The sequence below is a fragment of the Carcharodon carcharias genome, chromosome 13, assembly GCF_017639515.1.
Source record: "Carcharodon carcharias isolate sCarCar2 chromosome 13, sCarCar2.pri, whole genome shotgun sequence".
Taxonomy (NCBI): Eukaryota; Metazoa; Chordata; class Chondrichthyes; order Lamniformes; family Lamnidae; genus Carcharodon; species Carcharodon carcharias.
In genome coordinates this window covers 115,210,952-115,232,112 of record NC_054479.1, presented here as the reverse complement: position 1 = coordinate 115,232,112, position 21,161 = coordinate 115,210,952, and the positions used below count along the sequence as shown (strand labels likewise).

The 21,161-nt window shown below is 43.9% G+C and overlaps 1 protein-coding gene and 1 long non-coding RNA gene across 2 annotated transcripts in view; one reads left to right on the top strand and one right to left on the bottom strand.

Annotated features, from left to right (window-relative positions):
• The window catches only part of LOC121285597, a 29,519-nt gene extending 9,926 nt beyond the window's left edge, over window positions 1–19,593 (top strand). The window contains exon 3 of the long non-coding RNA XR_005944723.1: window positions 19,411–19,593. This is a non-coding gene — a long non-coding RNA (uncharacterized LOC121285597). The remainder of the gene's footprint in view (window positions 1–19,410) is intronic.
• LOC121285595 (voltage-dependent calcium channel subunit alpha-2/delta-1) overlaps window positions 1–21,161 on the bottom strand; it is a 711,948-nt gene that overhangs the window by 599,580 nt on the left and 91,207 nt on the right. The gene's annotated exons all lie outside the window — the stretch shown is intronic.

Sequence of the window (21,161 nt, the reverse complement as noted above, 5' to 3'; positions counted from 1 at the left end):
CGTCTACAGGATAGCAGCACTTCCATGCCAATATAGAAAGAGACATAGCCACTGTTCTTGCAAATCTGTCGGAGTTTTTACAATGTCATTACACAAACTATTATACTTTACACATACTTTGTATATCAATGGCAAAGCTTTTTAAATCCAAAACCTACCTTAGAACTCATTTGAATGGCCATTCAGAAACACAAAACACTGACCACATCAGAAAAGGATCAGGCACAAATTTGTCATTCTGTACCTGCACAAAAATAAAACGGGCTGAATTTTCATTTTGGGGGCAGGAAACAGGAAATATGTGTCAAGACTGTTTCCAGATCCTGAATCCACTCCTCGGGGTGGAATTAGCCACTTGTGGGACTTAAGACTGAGGCACTTAAATGGCATGGAGACAGGTTCCCAATTAAAGGCGCCAGGCGAGCGGGCAGGCTTTCGATGTTGGTGGGCCAAGCAGAGCCTTCCCAGCTTCAGTGGAGCGGACAGCTGCAATAAAAGATTAATAACTGAGAAGGTGCTTCAACAGAAAGGTGCCCTCTCACCAATTTTTTTTTAAAAAGTCAAATAAAAATAAGAAAAGCAGCCAGGCCACCACTGTGGGGGGGACAGGACAGGAAAGGGGTGGGGAGGAATCGCTATACATGACAGCATTTGCCTGCATCTGCACCCAAGCAGGCAGGGAGGGCCTGTAAGACTGCCTGGAGCACTGGCATCCCGACCTGCTTCTCCCAATCACACCAGGAAACTGGAGGCCAACTCAAAAATCCCAGTCAGCCCCCTTTGAGTGCCATTAGCAAGGCTCATAATAAGCCTAACTGGCTGCCCGCCTTGTGGGCAGGCAACCTTGCCAGACCCCAAACCCACCTCCCCCAAAACGGCTGACGCCGTAAACAGTGTTGGGAAACCGGCACACCGGCCAGCACCAGTAGTTTTGGGTCCTGTCCATCTCGGCTCCCGACCTCAACAGGCCTGAAAAACCCGCTCAATATTTCCGTCACTCTTCCACTGTGCAAACCTGTCACTCACATGGATAAAGTGAATTTCTGCTTTGTCGCCATGAGCAGCCACCCACGCCCACTTGGACGGAGGTGTAATTTTCACCCCCGTTCTTATTTTCACCAATAGGACGTGCAGGCAATTCAGTGCCTTCCACTGTGTACACACTATACCTAATGTACTGACAAAGAAGAGCTTTGAGGAGTTTTAAATATATTTAGAAAATACAGAGATTTTATTTATTTTAATCAAATATCTTGCACTCTGAATTACGTTCACCTGCAGGTTCTTTTTCAGTCTGGGTGGCTAGGGTGAGAAATCTGGCCTAAGTCCAGGAAATTGTCACTGGTGCAAGTGGGGTTGGAGCTATGAATTACATGGACAGCAGCTTTTGCTAGATTATTCAATCAGTCGGGAGCATGACAATGAAGAGTGATTATATTCTAACCAGGCATTGTCAGGCATATTTTCCACAGTCACTAGTTACTGATCATAAGCAGGAATCATGCTGTTTCTTTCCCTTCCTACTCCAGGAAAACTTCTACATAGAAATACAAAGAAGTTACAGTATAGAAAAAGGCCATCTAAATTAGCTGGACTACAAACCAAGCTTGCTATTTAAATATGACCGTTAAATACTCCTACTTCAACAGAAATTTCAGACCTTCCTTCATTGGAGAAACAGGTATATCATGTGTGGCACAGAGTTGTAAAAAGGTCATCAGCGTAGTGTTGTAAATATTTATGATCTATTGTTAATATCCTGTTTGATACGATACGATAAAGTATATTTATATTTGTGCTGTTATTGTGGTTGTGGGTGAATTGTCAGACTGACAACTGGAGCAATATGTACATCAGCAGAGACACAATGGGCGATTTTGCAATCAGCATGGAACTTCAGCAACCGACAAGCATTTCAGGAAACACCAGAAACGTCACCCACAACCCATTAACATCAACAGGTGGAAAATTGCTGGTAACGTGTCAACATCCTAATACTTGCGATTGGTGAGCAACAATCTCTGCTAGCAGCACGTGCTTACCAAAGTGACCTTGTAGTCCAAGGGGATCCTGTTCTTCAGTACCAGTAAGCCAGTAAGCCAAGTATTATCAAAAGATGCCAGATACCAGGAACAGAATTTTTCACTGAACGGGTGGGCGCGGCCTGACCCGCTCGAACCTAAGAAAGCACGTGATGACATCAGGCAAGCGTCCCAACGTCATCGCGCACTTGTGCGATATTTCGGTCAGCGGGCACACGTTAAACTCAGGAGCGCTCCCACAGACAATGAAGAAGGCTATTAAGCCCATTAACAGTGCAATTAGCTGGGATTTTTGGCTGCCCGTCCAACATTACGGTTGGCAGGCGGGTGAATCAGCCAGGCACCCATTGCATTTTTCCGGAAACCTCATCCAGGGGCAGGATGAGGCTCCCGCTATTAAATAGAAAAACATAAAAATCTATACACAGAATTTTTATAATGTCTATGCTCAGGTGGCTGCTCATGTTGTGTGGACATTTTTTTGCCAGGTTTAAAAATCTTTATTTGATACTTTTGAAGTCTTCAGCTCGAGGCGGCTCTCTGCTTAAAGGGAGCTTTCTGTGAGCAACCCCCGCCCCCCCCCGCACCCGTGCTCACTTCAGCACCTGCCTTCCTCCCACCCTCACCCCGGCAGCGCAGAGCATTTCGGCACACGCTTCATGTTGGCTGGCCGTTAATTGGCCGGTCAGCGTGAAATCGCAGTCAGGGGGCTAATCACAGTCAGTGGTCCCTTCCCTGGCCGCTCCCGGCCCCATCAATCGCTCCCGCACACCAGCCTAAAAATCCTGCCGCGGGGTAAAACATATTAAAACTATGGGAAGAATTTTCCCGTCGGTGAGCGGGGGCGGGGCCCGCTCGCTGACGCGTAAAATGATGCGCGGTGACATCAGGCGGGTGTCCCAATGTCACCATGCGTCATTTAGGTTGGCAGTTCGGCCGGCGCGCAGCCACATCAGCTGCACACCCGCCGAACAGTCAAAGGCCTATTAAGGCCCTTAAGAAAGTCATTAAAACTGTTAAGAATACTGCCCATCCAACCTTAAGGTTGGCGGTCAGGCGAAGAGCCCAGGCAGCCTTCGTATTTTTCATGAAACCTCATCCGCGGGAGGGATGAGGTTTCATGCAGTGTTTCAAAATGTAATAACAATTTATACTTTTATTCTTTGACATGTCCCAGCTCATGTGATAGCGTCATATGAGGGAACATGTGTTAAAAGTGTTACAAGCCTTCATTTCAAACTTTAGCACTGAAACCAATCTCCCTGAGGCACCTCGGGGAGATCTCTGCGCTCTGTTATGTGCGAAAGAATGCAGGAAACCTCTTAGGGAATCCCCCCCCCCAAACAACCCCCTGCCCACACAGGGAGCGCTCAGCGCTTCCGGTTGTGCGTCACACTGGGCAGGCGTTAAGTGGCCCATCCACATAAAGTAGCAGCGTGCACCCGATCAGGTTCACGCTCGCTCCTGCCCGTCCCTGCACAACCCCCTCCCCGACGGGGGGAAAATTCTCCCCTATGTTTAACTTGGAGTGCATAGTAAGCCCATGTTTCAATCTAGGCATCTAGTTAGCAAATATGATATTTATATCAGATGATATCATTTTAACTGCCATAAGTATCATCTCAGGTTATCATCAAGGTTACTGCCATGAAAAAACTCTCAAATGTCTTCTTTTTATTGCTACAACTGCTACTGCTGGTCACTGTTGATGAACAGCAGTCTTCATACAACCAATCAGTGATGATATCCACAGAAATAATTAAAGACCATCATGTAATCACTATTAGTTTGATACATGACAATTAACTATGCATTATCACAAAATAATGAAATCCCTAAATATTAGAAAAGAAACTGTTTTGCACAATTAAAATAGCTCATTACAAATAAAGATTTAACAGTGTCCACCATGTGTGGAATCATCCCAGATTTGCACCAAGTGCGGTAGCGGGTGGGAAAAAGGATGTTTTACCGCTGGCCGTAATGGTGGCTTTTTTGCGCCGTATCGTCCCATTCCCAGCAAGTCCCCGCCTCATTAATAATGCATTCACGGGATCCACTCCGGATTCCTGGTGAGCTCGGATTTGCCCACCGCACCGTGACCTCAGTGCTTCCTCGCTCCAGGAGCTATATTTAAAGCACACCAGAGAGCAGCCTAATTTATGCCTACAGACCAGGACAGCTGCAGGTCACTCTGGTCTGTAGACATGATGGCCTCGAAAACAAAGAAGACGGCGGCTCCCAAATATAGTGATGCCCCTCTGGGGACCTGCTGGACACAGTGGAAGGCCGCCAACATGTCCTGTACCCTGGCTCTGGCCACAAGATGTCAACTAGAGTCACCAATCTGGCCTGGGAGGCAGTGGCAGTAGCGGTCAGCTCCACCGGAGCACAGAGAAGGTCAGCCATCCAGTGCAGGAAGAGGATGAATGATCTCATCCATTCCTCATGGTAAGTCAACCACCTCATCACTCTCAACTCACACACCCACAAACCCATCACACATCCACAGGGATCTCCCACCTCAAGAGACAACACCACTAACTCTCACACACACCCTCACACCTCCATCAGGCTCATATCCTCTCGAGCGTGTGTTCTCATCCTGTCCATGGCTCCACTCACCACACAAATATGCTACGCATCCTGCTCACACTCTCTCCATCTGATTTCATGCAGGAGAAGCCTGTTCCTATCAGCAGGGAGAGGTCCCAGACCTGGGGAGCGGGAGGGGGTGTTTGGTGCAGGGCAGGGCAGGGCAGGGTGGTGGAGTGGCCCACATTGGGCCTCTTGCTCACTTTGAGGAATGCACCATCGCGCTGACTGGTGAATACGTGGATTGTGCCTGCAGTGATGGTGAACTTGGTGGAGAACACCCAGGTGGGGATGCTGCACCACATCATCCCTCTCTCAACGCAAATGTGAGTGCTCTCTCTCCTGTTTTTAACTCTGCTGCCATGCATTCATTATCTCTACTTTGGTTCACAGGGAGCTCTGCCAAGCGACCGACACCCTCAGCCAGTCAGTCCCTCAGCTCCATCCACATCCTCAACTCCAGCCAAGAGGACACCTCCTCCATTGAAGAGCTGGAAATAAGCAGCGTTTACCCACACCCTCCACCAGTGCAGAGAGACACACCTCAGTGGGACCTACACCTAAAGCAGGCTCAGGTTCACAACCTAGTGGTCACTGCACGGATGCGTGTCCGCAGCAGGAGGAGGCAGGTTCAGCCGAGCTCCCCGGCACTCAGAGCACTGCTGGGGAAGAGGCAGAGCTATTGGAAGACCACAACAGAGTGGCACCCAAGTCGGAGGAAAGCATCCACTGCTCTCTGACGTCCCTCCAGGTGCTCCTACCCCTCAGGAAGTCAGGCCAGGGCCCTCAGACACCCACAGGGAGGAGGAGCAGCAGCAGGATACTCCTGGGTTATCCACTCAGGAATCCCAGAAGCTGTCCACTCCCTCCAAGTCCCCTTTGCCTGTGACCCCCTCAACCACATCCTCTGTCACCACAAAGGGAGTAGCTGGCCCACAAGAGGATAGCCAAAGCAAGCCTGGGTCCTCAGGTCGAGGACCCACGCCAAAGTGATCAGAGGCAACATGGCCAACTATTGAACAGGCTGTCTCCGCCCCTGCTGTGGGTGTCAGTGCAGTATCTAGAAGAAGTGGCAGGCCTAAAGAAGTTAAGAAATTCTCATCACGAATGGTTGCACAGGTGAACATATTTTGTCACTTTACAACCTGAAAATATATTCAATTTCACTGAATAATGTGTAATATTGTCTTTCAGCTTCATTGACAGACTTCACCAGCCCTCCCCCTGCATCCCACCACCAGCAGTTCAGCTGCATACCAGGAGTGATTCTGGAGGGAGATGGGTGTGTGTGTGGCAGGACCTATTGGAACCTCATGCAAGCACTCTCCCATGTACACAGAACCTTCATCCATCACACACATCTTACAGTCCCGCCCATTTTCAATGCTGTCTGCTGGAGTTGTCTTTCAGTTGTATGTCTGAGCTGACCTGCATCTCTGCACATCCGCTGATCACACTCCCATGCAGCATCTGTGCCTATCCAACACGAGGCTTCGCTCACTATCGATTTTAACAACGATGGTCATAGTCAAGTTGTTGACCCGCTCCCCCGTCCTTTCTCCTCCCCAGTCACACACGTCATTTCCCCATCACTGCCGACACCCTCGGCATCAACATCCACCACTCCATCGTCGCCTATCAAACTGAACCTTTTTCTTTTAAGGATGTCCAGGTGAACATGCACATTCACTACCTTCCTGCGAACCCTACCCTCATCCACATTTACCTCCCTGACTTCCTCCTTCCCACCCCCAGGGTCCATGTCTACCTCCAAGTCCCCACCAACCACACTCGCCATCCCTCCTACTGCTACCAATGCACCCTCTGCCACCCACGCTTCCAGTTCTCTCTGCTCTCTCCCATCTCACCATTCCCTGCTACCATGTCCACCCTCAGTTCGCTCCCAGGAGGCAGTCATTGACTCCGCAGACCTCTCCCTTGCACATTCACCTGGACATTCCCCATCCTTACTCCCTCCTCCACCAGGACACCTTCTCCCCACCACCAGACTCCCTCCGCCCTCCCCTAAACTCCCTCCCCCCACAATCTCCCTCCCTTACACCTTCCTCCCCACTTGCCACATTCCCTCCCATTACACCCTCCTCCCCCGTACTCCTTCCTTCCCCATCCCAACCTCACCCCCCTCTAACACCTTTGTCCTTGTCCTCCCAACCTCACAGCCTCTACATCCTCCTCTCCCACTCACACTTACCTTCCTCTCCCCAAACCCACTGATTATCTGTAGCAGCCCATGGTCAAGACCATGACCCAAGACATCAGTGGAGACATCCCACCTTCTGAGAGCTGCTTCGTGCCAGAGCCATGTCCATGAGAATCCACCCAGCATGTAATGCACGTCTTCCTCCAGAGTCTGGTAGCTGTGTGGCTCCAGCATCCTCTTCTCCTTGGAAATCCGCGATCTGAGCAAGGCCCTAAAATTAAGTCCTGGCTTCTGCGCATCACATTTGTCCAGACGTGTTCTGGGTCGACGTGTTTTCCCATCAACGTAACGGTAAATCAGGCGTGATGGGGACAATTTCAGTCCGGCCTTACTTTGTATCCCATTAGTGGGATGCAAATTGGGTTCACGCCAGCCTCCAATGGGATTTGTATTCCACCATGGCAGACACTATTGGATTAATCCCGCTGTGTTTTCATGCTGGTATGAAACCAATTTTTGGCCATCTCGCTATATTGTTCCCCGCCAACCAGCCATGACACCCAATATGAACAGCACCAGAAAAGTCTGGCCCATGTTTCAGACAGACATCAAAGTATTAAATGTATGTAAAAAAATAAATCATTTACCATATGCTCCTCTCATCTAACCTAAAGCAAGGACTTTATAAGAACCCATTACTAACAGCAATTTAACTCTGACTGACCAACAGCAATTAAATTTTCTGGCCTTAAACGGGACACACCATGTTAAACCCAAATCCACCCCAGAAGCAGAATTGTTCATTGCATGGTGTCAAACAGTACATCTTCTGATTTAATAGGCCAGATTTTCATTTAGTATTGGGTAATAGGAGGTGGGAAATTTCCCAGCTCACCCGAATCAGGAAAAAGTGCCTGGAAAGGCCTGATTTTCATTACGGGGGCATGCTGGAGTCGGGCCTGCAGCTCCCAGAAACATTTCAACGGCAGCCACAAGGGCTGCTGAGTGCAGAGGCAGGCTGGTTAAAAGGCCCACCTTGGTTCTCTGGCACTTCATCCCAGTTGTTTTGTTCAATATTAGGCCCTCCAGCACTCACTCTTCATATCTCCTCAGCATCTCCCCCCCCCACTCCCCATTCCCCATCCATGCTAACTCATGCCATCCACTCCCAAAGATCCCTCAAACCCCCCATGCCAACCCATGCCCCCATCCACCTACAATGCCCCCTCGTACCTTCCATGCCAATCCATGCACCTCCACCCACCCCCAAAAGCCCCTCAAATCAACTCAAAGTACTTCCATGCCTGTTCACCCAGTATACACTCTGAATAGAACCATTGAATCCTATAGTAACAATGGTATGTGTGGAAAAGCTTTAAAAAAGTCCACAACCTTGACACCTCCAAAATCTTGACACCTCTTTATCCTGTGTAAATAACCACTGAACCATTGACAAAACAGATCTAAGAAAAAACTGTCAATCAAGCAATGCTTTCCCTTGTGTGCAGCTGTTTCAACAAACTAAAGGAAGTCTGAACTCTCCAACCATTTAGTATACATAATGAGGCTTGGCTAAATATACAAATTACTTGCTCTGAGGCTTTCAAAGTTCACTGGTGTTCATTTTTGTTTTAAAAAATATTTTCTATTTTGATTTTTGCTGCTGTAGAGAAGGCAGCCACCATTTTTACTATATTAATAATCTAATTGCTGTTTCAAAATATCCACATCAATCCAATCTAATGTTAAATGCTTAAAGATGGATAAACTTCACTTTTTGAAAGATAAAATACTGCGCATTGGCATTTAGCTAAAATTTTAGAAATATAATTTTTCCAGTGTAAAAATGAACTTGCCCCATATATCAATGGCTCAGAATTTCCTGGAATGGTAACATATGCCATTATTACACAATTTTATGCTCCTATGTTCCAGTTACAAACTTACTCCATTAATTTTGAGTACAATGCAGTGAGCATAAGAGTGAAAAAGGGATCTTAGAAGTGACATAGCCAATGGATTAGTCCATCTGTTCCAATAAACTAATTAGTAGATCAATATCGGCACGACCTAAGTCATAGAGTTTCTAATTTCAAATGTTTTCACTGCCTCAAATCCACTCTCGCCTCAGCTCATCTCCTGCTGAAACCTTCGTCCACGTTTTTGTTACCTCCAAATTTGACTATTCCAATATACGCCTTCCACATCCTAGCCACCATAAACTTGAGGCCATCCAAAATGCCACTGTGTCCCAACTCTTACCAAGTTCGATTCATCCATCAACCCTATGCTTACTGACCTACTTGGGTTCCGGATTAAGTCTCAATTTTAAAATTCTCACCCTTGATTTTAAATTCCTTTATGGTTTTGTCTTTCCCTATCTGTAATCTCCTCTAGCTCCAGAACCCTCCAATGTATCTGTACTGCTCCAGTTCTGGCCTTTTGAGCATCCCCAAATATAACTGCTCCACCATTAGTGGCCGTGCTTTTAGCTGCCTCGACCCTAAGTTCCGGAATTCCCTTAACTTCTCAGGCTTTCTCCCTCTCTTTTCCCCTTTGAGATGCACCTTAATCCCTGACATTTTGCCCAAGCTTTTGGCCATTTCTCCTAATATCTCTTGTGGCTTGGTGTCAAATTTTGCTTCCTAACTTCTGTGAAAACTGTTCTGAGTTCTGGGCATTCTCAGCTGCTATACTCGGTGTACAGTAACATATAAAGTTACAGATTTCTTTTGAACCATTTGTTTAGAAGAAGATGAAATTAGTAATTTAAAAATTCTACAAAGATTTAAACAAGCCATTAGTGAAATTCGACTTTGATTCATCATTTTCCAAGCACAAAACAAGGGTAAAGACATCCAAATTTCAGGAGGCAATGTCTGTGCACCCAGGAAGCCTGAAACACACTCAATGCCGTATTGATTTGTGAGATATTCAGACAGCCCTGGTAGACACCTTACACAGGTGTTAGGCGCCTTGCATATGCTGGAAGAGGAAAGGTCCCTGTTGCCCATTTAGAAACTCCTCTCCAATATTGTTCAGAAACTCACTGGGCCATTGTTTTTTTTTCTGTATACAAATTAGCAGTGCTGAAAAGGACCGCCTTTGAAAAGTGAGATTTTTCTTTTTTAACTTACCTTAAAATTGAGCCAGGAAGAGCTACTCTTGGCTCTACAGCTGAGCTGCAGGCTGCTACCTGTCCATGCTCACAGAGCCTCCATCCCTGTTCACCTCATCACCCCCACCCCCCCAAAGGATCTATCCGAGATCAAGTTGCCATAAATTATTCCAGAGGAAACTGGTAAGCTGCCGAGGGAGAGTTGAGAGGTGCCCTGCAGTTCACTGGAAATACTCGAATAAGGCCTCAGGCCCCCGACTTCTGGCATGTGTTGTCAGCCACTAACCATGTCAGGCCCACAAACAAGTCTGAATGAATGTCTCCTCCACTCTTACTTTAGTCATGGTATTTCCATGCATTTTCCTCCCTTACACCGACTGAAAAGCAGTGATTTTATTTTAATTACTTCATCTGAACGAACGAATTTAAATACGTCCACCTGCTCCATTACCTTTTAGTTGAAGTGCTGGAGAGGAAACTGCCGTAAATCCAGTAAGTTTATAATTGTATTAACTTGACTTGGTGGGTTAAGGACATTGGAGAGGCAGGTGGTGGAGTTGCTATTATCAATTGTCATGACTTTGGTGAGGATACTGATGGAGCAGCACAAATGCCCATGGTACAACATGAATAATGGCTTAACTCACTTATATCATTGTTTCCTGGGACTTTTTCACTGGAAAATGAGCTCAACTGTGTAGATGCGCCATTACAATATCACCTGACTCCAGGAAATTCTGGGCCACTGGGTCAATTGGCAAACAGCTCCCCCACGTATTATTCATTGCACACTGACTGAACTATCATTACCAAACACTGTATACGCAACTGAGTAAAAATGATGCTTTTGATTCTCGGTTTTTGACTGTACCAACTTAATGCAATGAGTCACAGCACTCTGATCTCCCATTCCGTCACAAATTGTCACATACTCTCTGCACCCAGCCCAAGGCCGAATAAATCAGCATGCGTCCCTGAAAGGTAATCCTGTTTTCTACAACATGTCTTACAACACACAGCATTAATAATTCAAGGGAACAAAGTCAGTGGTGCTTTCACCTACTTAAAATGAATAAATAACTGATGAAAGTTGGCACAGTGTGCCAGTCTATTATTAGACAACAGTAACCAGTGGAACATTTTGATGTTGTGGTGCAAAAGCAGTTGTGCATTGTTGCCTTCAGATGCCATTTTCCCGCATGCTTTAACGTGGTGAACTGTTCTATTTAAAAGAACTCAATAGTCAACCAATATTCTAGCTGTATTTGTGACCATCATGATTCAATGGCTACTTAACCAAATTCAGATTTTCATTTGAGGAAGAAGGATCATTTTGAAAACAAAGACATTCTTTAATGCTTTCTTTAAGGATGAGCAGCATTACTGAAATAATAGTATTAGTCAATTAATAGATTAATTAACAATCTTTGTCCTAGCGGTGCTATCTGTTACTGTTGTATATATAAATGTCATGGCCACATAGGAGCAGAGCTCACAATCTGCTCCAGCAGCCATGCTGTAGTCAATGGAAATAAGAATGCCAGTCACACAAAAAAAGGCAAGCACTTGAATAGCAAATATTGTACTTTTATTAACAAGACTGAGAAAGAAATAATTCCCTTGGGAACTCATGTGCTATTTGCATTTCCACTATTTCTCATGTGTTTCCTCACTTCTGTGCACATTTTTTCCCCAAGTTAAACCTTAATGTACTTTCAACAGAGGAACTGAGCCATAAAGAACAGATTCTACATTTGATTCCCAATTACTCAAGTGAATTGAAGAAAGAGCTGCCCTACAGTTGACATCAGTATCCCAGCAGGGCATGGAGTAGTTTTAGCAGGGTTACCACTCCTGTCTGCTATCCAGCATTTTCTTCCTTGAGGATGGGACCAGGCTTATCAGTGTGGCTCACACAGTCGATTGATTGGTGACACAACTTTTCAGGTTCATTCATAAAGAATTGAGGCAGCATTGGAAAGCTGGTGAAGCTGGTGGGACTGTACTCTTGCATGTCAGTGCTTTCTGGTAAAGGGGGAAGAGTGTCAAGTCAACCACAATCCAGAATTCTGCAAACTCAGTATATATGCATTAAACCAAATTAGTCTAATACACATCAATTCTGATCAGCTTCCCACCCTTTCTTTACAGGCGTTTATTAATTCTACCTTACAGTAGCAATCAGAAAGACAGGAAAAACTTTTCCATAGAAGTTATGGAATAGTGAAAAATTGCCTTTACAACATGGCCTCCGATTAAGACATTTAACTTTGATAGCGCAAAACAATTCATTGTAAATGTTATACAGTTCGTTCCCGGTTCTAAAATAAATCACCTTGTTGATTTATAAGTTGTCTTGTCTCACTAGTGTGCTCATCAGTCCACCTCCAGGAAGAAAGGAGAAACACACACGGGGACACATGAGAGACTATGAAATTCAATTCATACACTGAGAAGCATTATTGTTACAATCCTGTATAGAATTACTATACTACTGGAGAATGTTAGGAACTTGGGATCCACTTTTGGGAGGAGCCAATGTTACTGAACCCAGAAGAATATAGAGTACAGACCTGAAATTTCGCATGTCCAAATGCTGTGGTACCTAACAAAAAGTGAAAAACTGGCTAGCATTGTTCTGAATTGCTTTTAAGGTTTAGCCCTGATATAAAAATAACACTGCAACTGTAAAAGCTGCATGAATGTGCCGTATTCACAACCATGAATTCACATCTCCATTACATGTTTGATCTGGGAGTCACATGCTTTGTTTTTAAAATCAGATTCAAATGAAGAGATCCCCTTGGCCCCTGTGTTTCAAATTTTCTCGGACACCAACCATAACATCTTCCCATTTCATGTCAACCTAAACAGGCAGCATTTCAAGTCGAAGCACAAATATTTTAAGGGCCTATACAACAAACAAGAACCTTGGGTCAAATTTTTAGAGGATCCATATCATGCCTCCTTGATAACAGACTGCACCACAGGTGCAACACTCAATCACACAGGGCAGGAAGATCCCAGATCCCAGAGTGACAACTAACATATTACAATTAGATACAAAGCTACCCCCAACCCAGATATACTGACACTCACTATTTACATGAATGTGATTGGATGAATGTGATAGGGTGCACTAGTGCCAAGGCAATACTTTCCATTATAAGACAACACCTTAAGATGCGAAAAAGGGAAAGAAAACAGAGAGAAGTTTTTCCATTAACAGAGATACTTTCCAAAATGTTTAAAGTATCATTTTTGGAATAACTCTGGCTCTAATATGTGGAATGTTAAATGTTATAACCGTCAGACTCCACTGTTCAATACTTTCCTGGCCAGGTTCCATCCTCCACTCTCTAAACTTCAGCTCATCTAAACTCTACTAACTAGAGCTTAGCCCACACCATCTTCATTGACCCTGTCCTTGCTGACTCACATAGGTTCCCAGTTCCCCTTCAGCTCAAAATGTGAAATTCTCATGCTGCTATTTCAAATTCCTTCATGGACACATCCTTCCCTTACAACGTAACCTCTTACAACCCTACAATCCCACTCAAACTCTCCATTTCCCCTGACTCTGGACTTTTGTGCATCCCCTTCCCATTACTCCACTATTGATGGCTATGCTTTCAGTCATCTGCACCCCATAGTCTGTAATTCTCTTCCTAAACCTTTCCACCATCTAATTTTAGGCCCTTAAATTCCACCTTTCTGAGCAAGCTTTAGGTCACCCCCTTACATCTCCTCCTTTGACTTGGCATTCATTTTTCTGATTTTGCCACTGTGAAACGCTTTCAAATCTTTATCTATATTAATAAGCTAAATAAATGCAAATTGTTGTTTTGTAAGATGAATTGTAAGAAGAATGGTGAAATTCTCATTTTTTTTGAAGAAATTCACCCTTCTCGTACAACGGGGAGGTAACTAAACAGAAATCACAAAGTTAGTTGGAAACGCGTTTCCAACCAAGCACTAATTGATAATATACACACATGCCAAACCTATCATCTCCAGAGACTGTCTGAAATAAAAAACCAAAATACATTGGTACACCTGTGTCTCCACCATGACAAGAGTCCAAAAACATGTTGGAGGTTAGTGTTGGGAAAGGGAAAGAGAATTTATCAACAACCAATAACTTTTATGTTGATCAACTTCGCTATACTGCATTTTATAGCTGTAATCTTGTCCTCTCACCGGTAGCGAGCTTGGGGGCTGGAGGGGTATTTACTTATGCTGGATGGTGGTGTACCGGAACCCCGCCACCTTTTCACCTCTGCTAGAAATAGGTTCTGGGTGGGAAGGGCCATGGGGGAGAATTTTCTCCCCGCTGGGTGGGCCAGTCAGGAGCAGGCGTGGGCGGGTGGGCGTGGAGCCGATCGCCACCTGTGATCAGCTGCATGCCGCCATTTTACATGGGCGGGCCAATTAAGGCCCGTCCAGTGTGACGCACGTTCGGAAGCGCTCAGCGTTACCTGTGCGGGCAGAGGAAGGAGGGAGAATCAGGGCCTACGCTCTTTTGCGCAAGCGCGTGGAAGAACAAAGGAATCTTCCTGAGACACGGAGCTGCCTCAGGGAGATTAATTTCATAATGTAAATTTTAAATAAAGAAGCTAAAAAAATCATTTACACATGTCCCCTCATGTGACAGTGTCATATGAACTGAGGCATGTTTTTGAAATGTTCAAAAAATATTTATTAATGTTAGAAACCCTTCATGAAACCTCATCCCGCCTGTGGATGGGGCTTCATGAAAAATGCGAAGGCCACCTGGGCTCTTCGCCTGCCCACCATCTTAAGCTTGGACAGGCAGTCCTGTCAATATCTTTAATTTGTTTTTTTAATGGCCTTTGACAGTTCAGCAGGCACGCAGCCAACTCCGGTGCGCGCCCGCCAAACAGAAGATTGGAATGACGCGCAGTGATGTCGGGGCGCACGTCTGACATCACCGCACATCATTTTATGAATCGGCGTGTGAGGCCCACCCCCACACGCTGAACAGATAATTCTCCCCATGGTCAATCTTCCACTCCTGATGTCAATTGAGGCCCTTAAGTGGCCAATGAATGACCACTTAAGGGCCTCATCCCACCACCACTGGTACTAACCCAGATGCAGGTGAGCCTGTCACCATACACCCTGCACAGCAGGTACAACTGTGTGGCGAATTTATCATCTCGAGGGGCAGTCCCTCGATTAGAGACACTCGGTGTCTGATCGAGGGACGGGACATCGGGAAGTGGCAGGGGATCTGCTGAGAGCGACACCCTGCCCTTGCTGCTGACCAGCCTGCACCACTGTCCCCACAACCCCAACCCTGCGAAAACCTCCCCACTTTACATACTCCACAATCCTGGGATTCCTGTCATTGTGGCAGCACCCACAACCTCCCCAGTGCTGCTGCTGAGCATGAGCTGCCAGCCTCTGTCAGCTTTCAGTAGGCGAGACTTCCACCCCCTGGGGTCCTGATTCTGGGGAAAGGCCTGCCACTGCCTGATTGGCATGTGGGTCAGCAGGCATTCACAAAAAGAGGCAGCACAGTTCTCTTGCAAGTTCTCCAGCCAGCAGGCAAGAACCCAGCCCTTCAACAAGATTCTGCCCAAAGCTTTCTGTATACACAATAACCTAATCAGATCGGGATCAACTTTATGTGCCTAGCATACATGTACGTTCTTGAATTAAGTATGGTATGTCACAATGAAGAATTGAAAATCCAATGTTTCTCCCCCCTTGAAAAAGTCACAAATTCTGAACCTGCCTTTGGATTTTGAAGGCCTCTCCCTCCACCTGGGTCTTGACAAGACCAAGATCCAGATTTCCTACCTGCTCAAAAGACATCACACATTTGATTTTTCCCCCAGAAACATTTGAATTTGATGTGAAATTTCTAGATAACCCGCGGCAACATTCCTCAAGCTGTGTTTCTACGGGTCCAAATGATGTTTATTAGACTTGCCCCTGCCCATTTAATACTCGAGAGATTTTCCATGGCTAGTGGCTGGAAATGGAAGATGGAAACAACATGGCACCTTCCACAGGGCACCTGGGATCTATGTAAACACAGCGAGCAACTGCGCATCTCCTTATCCAATTAAACTGAGGAATTGTTATTGAGCAAAACAGAGTCTGAAACAGGAAGTGTCAGTTAGAATGGCAAATTCAATATCAGGTACTGAAAGCAACATCAAGATTAATTTCCAGTGCCAGAGATACTTCTGACAGTGAGTGTGGCTAATTACACAGTTAAAAAGCATAACTAGATTTTTTTTAAATTTATGGGACGTGGGCAGTACTGGCCAGCATTTATTGCCCATCCCTAATTGCTCAGAGGGCATCTAAGAGTCAACTACATTGCTGTGGGTCTGGAATTATGTGTAGGCCAGACCAGGTAAGGATGGCAGATTTCCTTCCCTAAAGGACATTAGTGAACCAGATGAGTTTTTACAACAATCGGCAATGGTTTCACGGTCATCATTAGACTTTTAATTCCAGATTTTCATTGAATTCAAATTCCACCATCTGCCATGGTAGAATTTGAACCCAGGTGCCTAGAGCATTACCCTGGATCTCTGGATTACTAGTCAAGCGACAATACCACTACAGCATCACCTCCCCTAAGCCTAACTCTCAGTACTGAGTTTCATTCATATCCATCACACATATTACAGGAACTTCACATTGTTCAATGCATTTCAATGTTAAGGCAGAGCAGCACATCTTGGACAGCAACTTCTACTTATCCATGTTTAACCATGCATCTTCCCCTCATCCGAAGTTGCTATGTGGTTTGCGTGTATATTGCACTTTTAGCCTAGCCATTATTCTGACAATAAATCCTGGCCCAATATGACAAAAGTTGTCTGTGTCACTCAGTAATATCGCAGTGCACCACACTTCTCAACCAACCACAATAAAGAACTTAATGTACCATTTAATAATTTACAGTCTCTGTAACCTTTGATTACTCAATTGGCTTCTTTTTAAATTACATTGTGATTCATTTTTCCTGTTCATTTGATACTTGTAACAAATAAATGTCACAGTTGCTATCATCAGGTGAAATGCAGCTACCCTGCAGAGAAGTCATCAAGGCCCGTCAGCTCTGTACACAGCTGTATCATTAAACCAGGCAGGAAGGAGAAATCTGCATACTGTTTGAAAGCTAGGGTATGGCTGTTCTATACACTTCATTATAGTAAGTACCATTGAAAGCCTGTACCATTTTGATTTGTCTCAAGAACCTGTAATTTTGCAGCTTGCATGGCAACAATTTTGCTTAACGGATTATCAAGAATGGCTAGGTCGGTCAAAGGTTGGAGTAAAATGCAGTGTGAATTCACACAAAAGGCTCACAGTAGTTAGCAGTAGGGTAAACTGCGTTCATTGTGAAAACAGAAACCCTGTCCAGGTTGTGCTTATGACTGCAGTCAAATCTGTAACCCACAGCTAACAATTATCTGATTTTGTTTCACCGTGTCAGCTACAACAAACATTAAACATTCTGCCACAGATGCCGGAGACTTCCAAATCTGACAGTGTGTTCAGTCTTGAGGGAGCACAGCTCTTACAAAAGAAAATATGGACAAAACAACCCCCTGGTGGCCAATACTGTGCTTGGGCACCAGAAGAATCCTCTTCCTGCAAGAGGTGCATTCTTCAGTGCATATGGGATTTTGAATTCCTTTTCTATTAATGCAAAACAGGTTACTTTGCATGATACTGATAAGGTAAAACAATGCTGGAAATATTCCGACTTCTACATCGTTGTCTTATAATACACAAGAGTACGTATTGTATCAAGATACTACAAGTAATTGCAGAAGATTAAAATTATTCTTGGTTCCCTTTTAGGGAACCTCCATTCCATTATCCAGTGTTCTCCTTGGTTCTGAAAAGTTGGTCTGTTCGTCATGATAAAAACGAGCATTGGTTTAGTCCCTGCTGTTAACTGATTTCAGGTGGTGCAGCACAAGGCATACCACAATTGGCCTAACACCCTTAGGCCCGACAGGCTTCCCAATGCTTGCTTTCTCAGCTCCCATACACAAGATAAAAGGAGCACAAGAAGGTTTCCTAAAAGGACAAAACCATACTGAAGCAAGAGTTGGCACCCTCAGAAAAAGCTGGAAGTTTGGAGAATGAGATTAATCTTTATGCTCGACAGTTATAGATTATACACTGTTGGTAGTGTAGAGAAAGTGGATTTAGATTAATTTCAAGATGCAGTAATTGACTTTGGTGGAAGCACCTGATTATACTTAGATCAACTTCAGAAATTCAAAATCAATCAACTAGCTAGTGGGAAAGAGGCAAACATTCAAATTTAACAGTGAAATTTAAGAGCCGCCTTGCAAGGCACCAGGTGGAGTCAACTCTAGTTTTCAATGGGAAGGTAATTTCAGAATGATTTATGAAGCATTTCACTGATTTATCTAATCAAATGAACAGATTATTTTGCTTTATTAAATGAAGAGTTATAAATTAGTTCTAGCATTTTCAGATACAAATGACTGGGTGGTAATGGTGTCCAAAATGATATCGTTTTATAAAGTGCACTCTGTACTTTCTGAGCATGATGCACTGAAGATTAATAAGGAGAAAGCTATAGTGCATAAGCACAATTTAGAGTTCTGCCTAATAGAGTGACAAGATTATTTTCTGTAATAAGGATGTAACAGTTTGAGTTTCTCCAGATACTTTTTTTGGTGTCCAACATAGAAGTCAACTGCCAGAGGCAAGAAGTGAGATTTTCCCATGAAGTGAGATGAAAATCTGTGCACCATATAAATCTGGAATAATGGGGGAGGGCTCATGTTCAACCTTGCTGCTTGAGCAGTAACCTGGCAGATTGGATTTTCTGTTCATCGAGAAACCCACCCATTGTACCACCGTAGAACATTAGCAGAGCTTCACAATGGGTGGATGATTTGCTCCACCCAAGCGGGAAGGTTGAAAATTGCCCTCAGTGTGCCCCAAGCTAACAACAATTTCATTTACTGCTATAGAGCTACTGATCTCCAGTAAGATCCCGAGTACATGGTCCATCATTTTAGGAGTTAATTAATATTAATCAGACGAAACACATTCTAAACAAGCTGCACTATTCAACATGTTTATTCACTGGATGGTCATTTAAAGAGCCAATTGTTTCTGTCAATTCAAATAACCCAGCAGCTTGTAAATCAATTCAAACACAGCCACATAGACAAGAGTCACTAGAGATTTTTTGAATGGCTCTCTTTGCAGATCTTTCAAAACCTTCGGTAAGTACCTCTGAAAGGCATAGCTACCTAACTCCTAACTTGTTTTAACTTGCCATTCTGTCATGTCAAAATTACAATTGGCAGGAGTATCAAAAGTTGCTGATCCTTATTAACATAAGATATTTCCAAATATTGGACACCTTTGGTGATTGAAAGCAGATGAATGTTTCCATTAGTAAATCAAAAGCATTCGGTTTAACTGGCTTTTTTCTGATATTCCTTATGCAGAGCCAAAAGAATAGAAGCCATTTTCCAACATGCAACTGCAGAAGCTAAGAAACATTGGAAAGGATGGGCCCATAAACTACGACCAAATATCTCCTAGTTTTCGTCACAGAAGGTTTCAGTGCAAAGCCTTGACAGAATGTTAAATTAATTCAGTCTAAATAAATAAAAGCATTATCCTTTGAAGTTTGTAGAATCTATTGTAACTACATTTGTTTAGATTGGTTACTGAAGTTCAATATTTTACAAAAATCTTTTTCAACTATCTGCAATCCTATGAAACTTAAAGTAAGCTCTTGGGTAGCAAACTAGACTCTGCATTGGTATACTAAAATGGGTGAGGCAAATTTGGAGGGAGGAAATTTACTGTATGGTGCAAGACAGCAGTTCCTTGAAATGAACAGCTTGAAAGCACATTGCCTGGATGTAGATTAATATTCAATAAACATATCTAAAAGTTTACATACGATATATCGCACAGAAACAGGTCATTCAACCAACCAGTGCATGCCGGTGTTTATGCTCCATTCGAGCCTTCACCCATCTTTCCTCCTCCAAAGCTATCTTGTAACCCACTATTGCCTTCTCCCTCATTTTTTTTAATTCATTCACAGGATGTGGGCTTCACTGGCTGGGCCTGCATTTATTGTCCATCCCTAATGCCCTTGAGGAGGTGGTGAGCTGCCTTCCTGAACATGCTTATTAACTTCCCCTTAAATGCATCTTTACTTTTAACTTCAATAACTCCCTGTGCTAATGAGTTCCACATTCTCATCACCTCTTCAGGTAAAGATTTTTTTTCTGAATCTCTTTCGGATTTCTTGGTGACGATCTTATATTGATGACATCTTGTTATGCAATTCCCCACAAGAGGGAAAACCTTTCATCATTTTAAATACAAGTCACCCATCAGCCTTCTTTTCTCATGAGAATCTTATGTAACCACATTTGTTTACATTGGTCACTGAAGTTCAAAATTTTACTTCCATGTCTTTTTAGGGGGCTTGCAACTATGATAAGTATAAGTGTACTTGTAAGTAAATCTATTACCATAAGCAAATTTAGACACTCCAGATGCTGGAAGTCTGAAGCAACAGCAGCAAATGTTGGAAACACTCTCAACAGGACATCAGTTGTGCTCTTGATTTGCTAGGTGTTTCCAGCATTTTCTGTTTTTAATTTCTTTTTTCTCAGCCTTTATTAAACAATATTGTCAAGATGTAACTAGTTGGAGGTGCAGTGATGAGAGTGTGGTCAATTCTCCCCCTTCCTCTGTGACACTGGTGGTACGACATGTTGAATCCTGTTGTTTCTGCTGGACATTTCAACTCAGACCAAATTTAAATGCGTCTGAATCCCTAGGTTACCAAAGTTACTGGTAAGATGACACACTGCTTAAAAATCAGGGCTATAATGATGAAAATTCTCAGATAAAAGCCGTGACATTTAAAAAGTTTAACAATTAGTTTCCATTTCATCAAAAGGTCAGATTAATTGATCAAAGTGAAAACTGCCAAAAACTTAAAACTTCTAAGTTCAAGCTCATCACCACCCTAATTACCAACTCATAAAACATTTATCAAGTCCATTCTTTGTGAATGCTCTGTAATGAATACATTTTAATTGACCTTACTATGTGACGACTTGGGATCCTTCCATAACTTTCACATATTTTATCACATGAAGAACATTCTTTTGCTTCTCCTAAATACTTTTATGCATCAAAGTGTATTTGAAACATTACCATCTCCAAT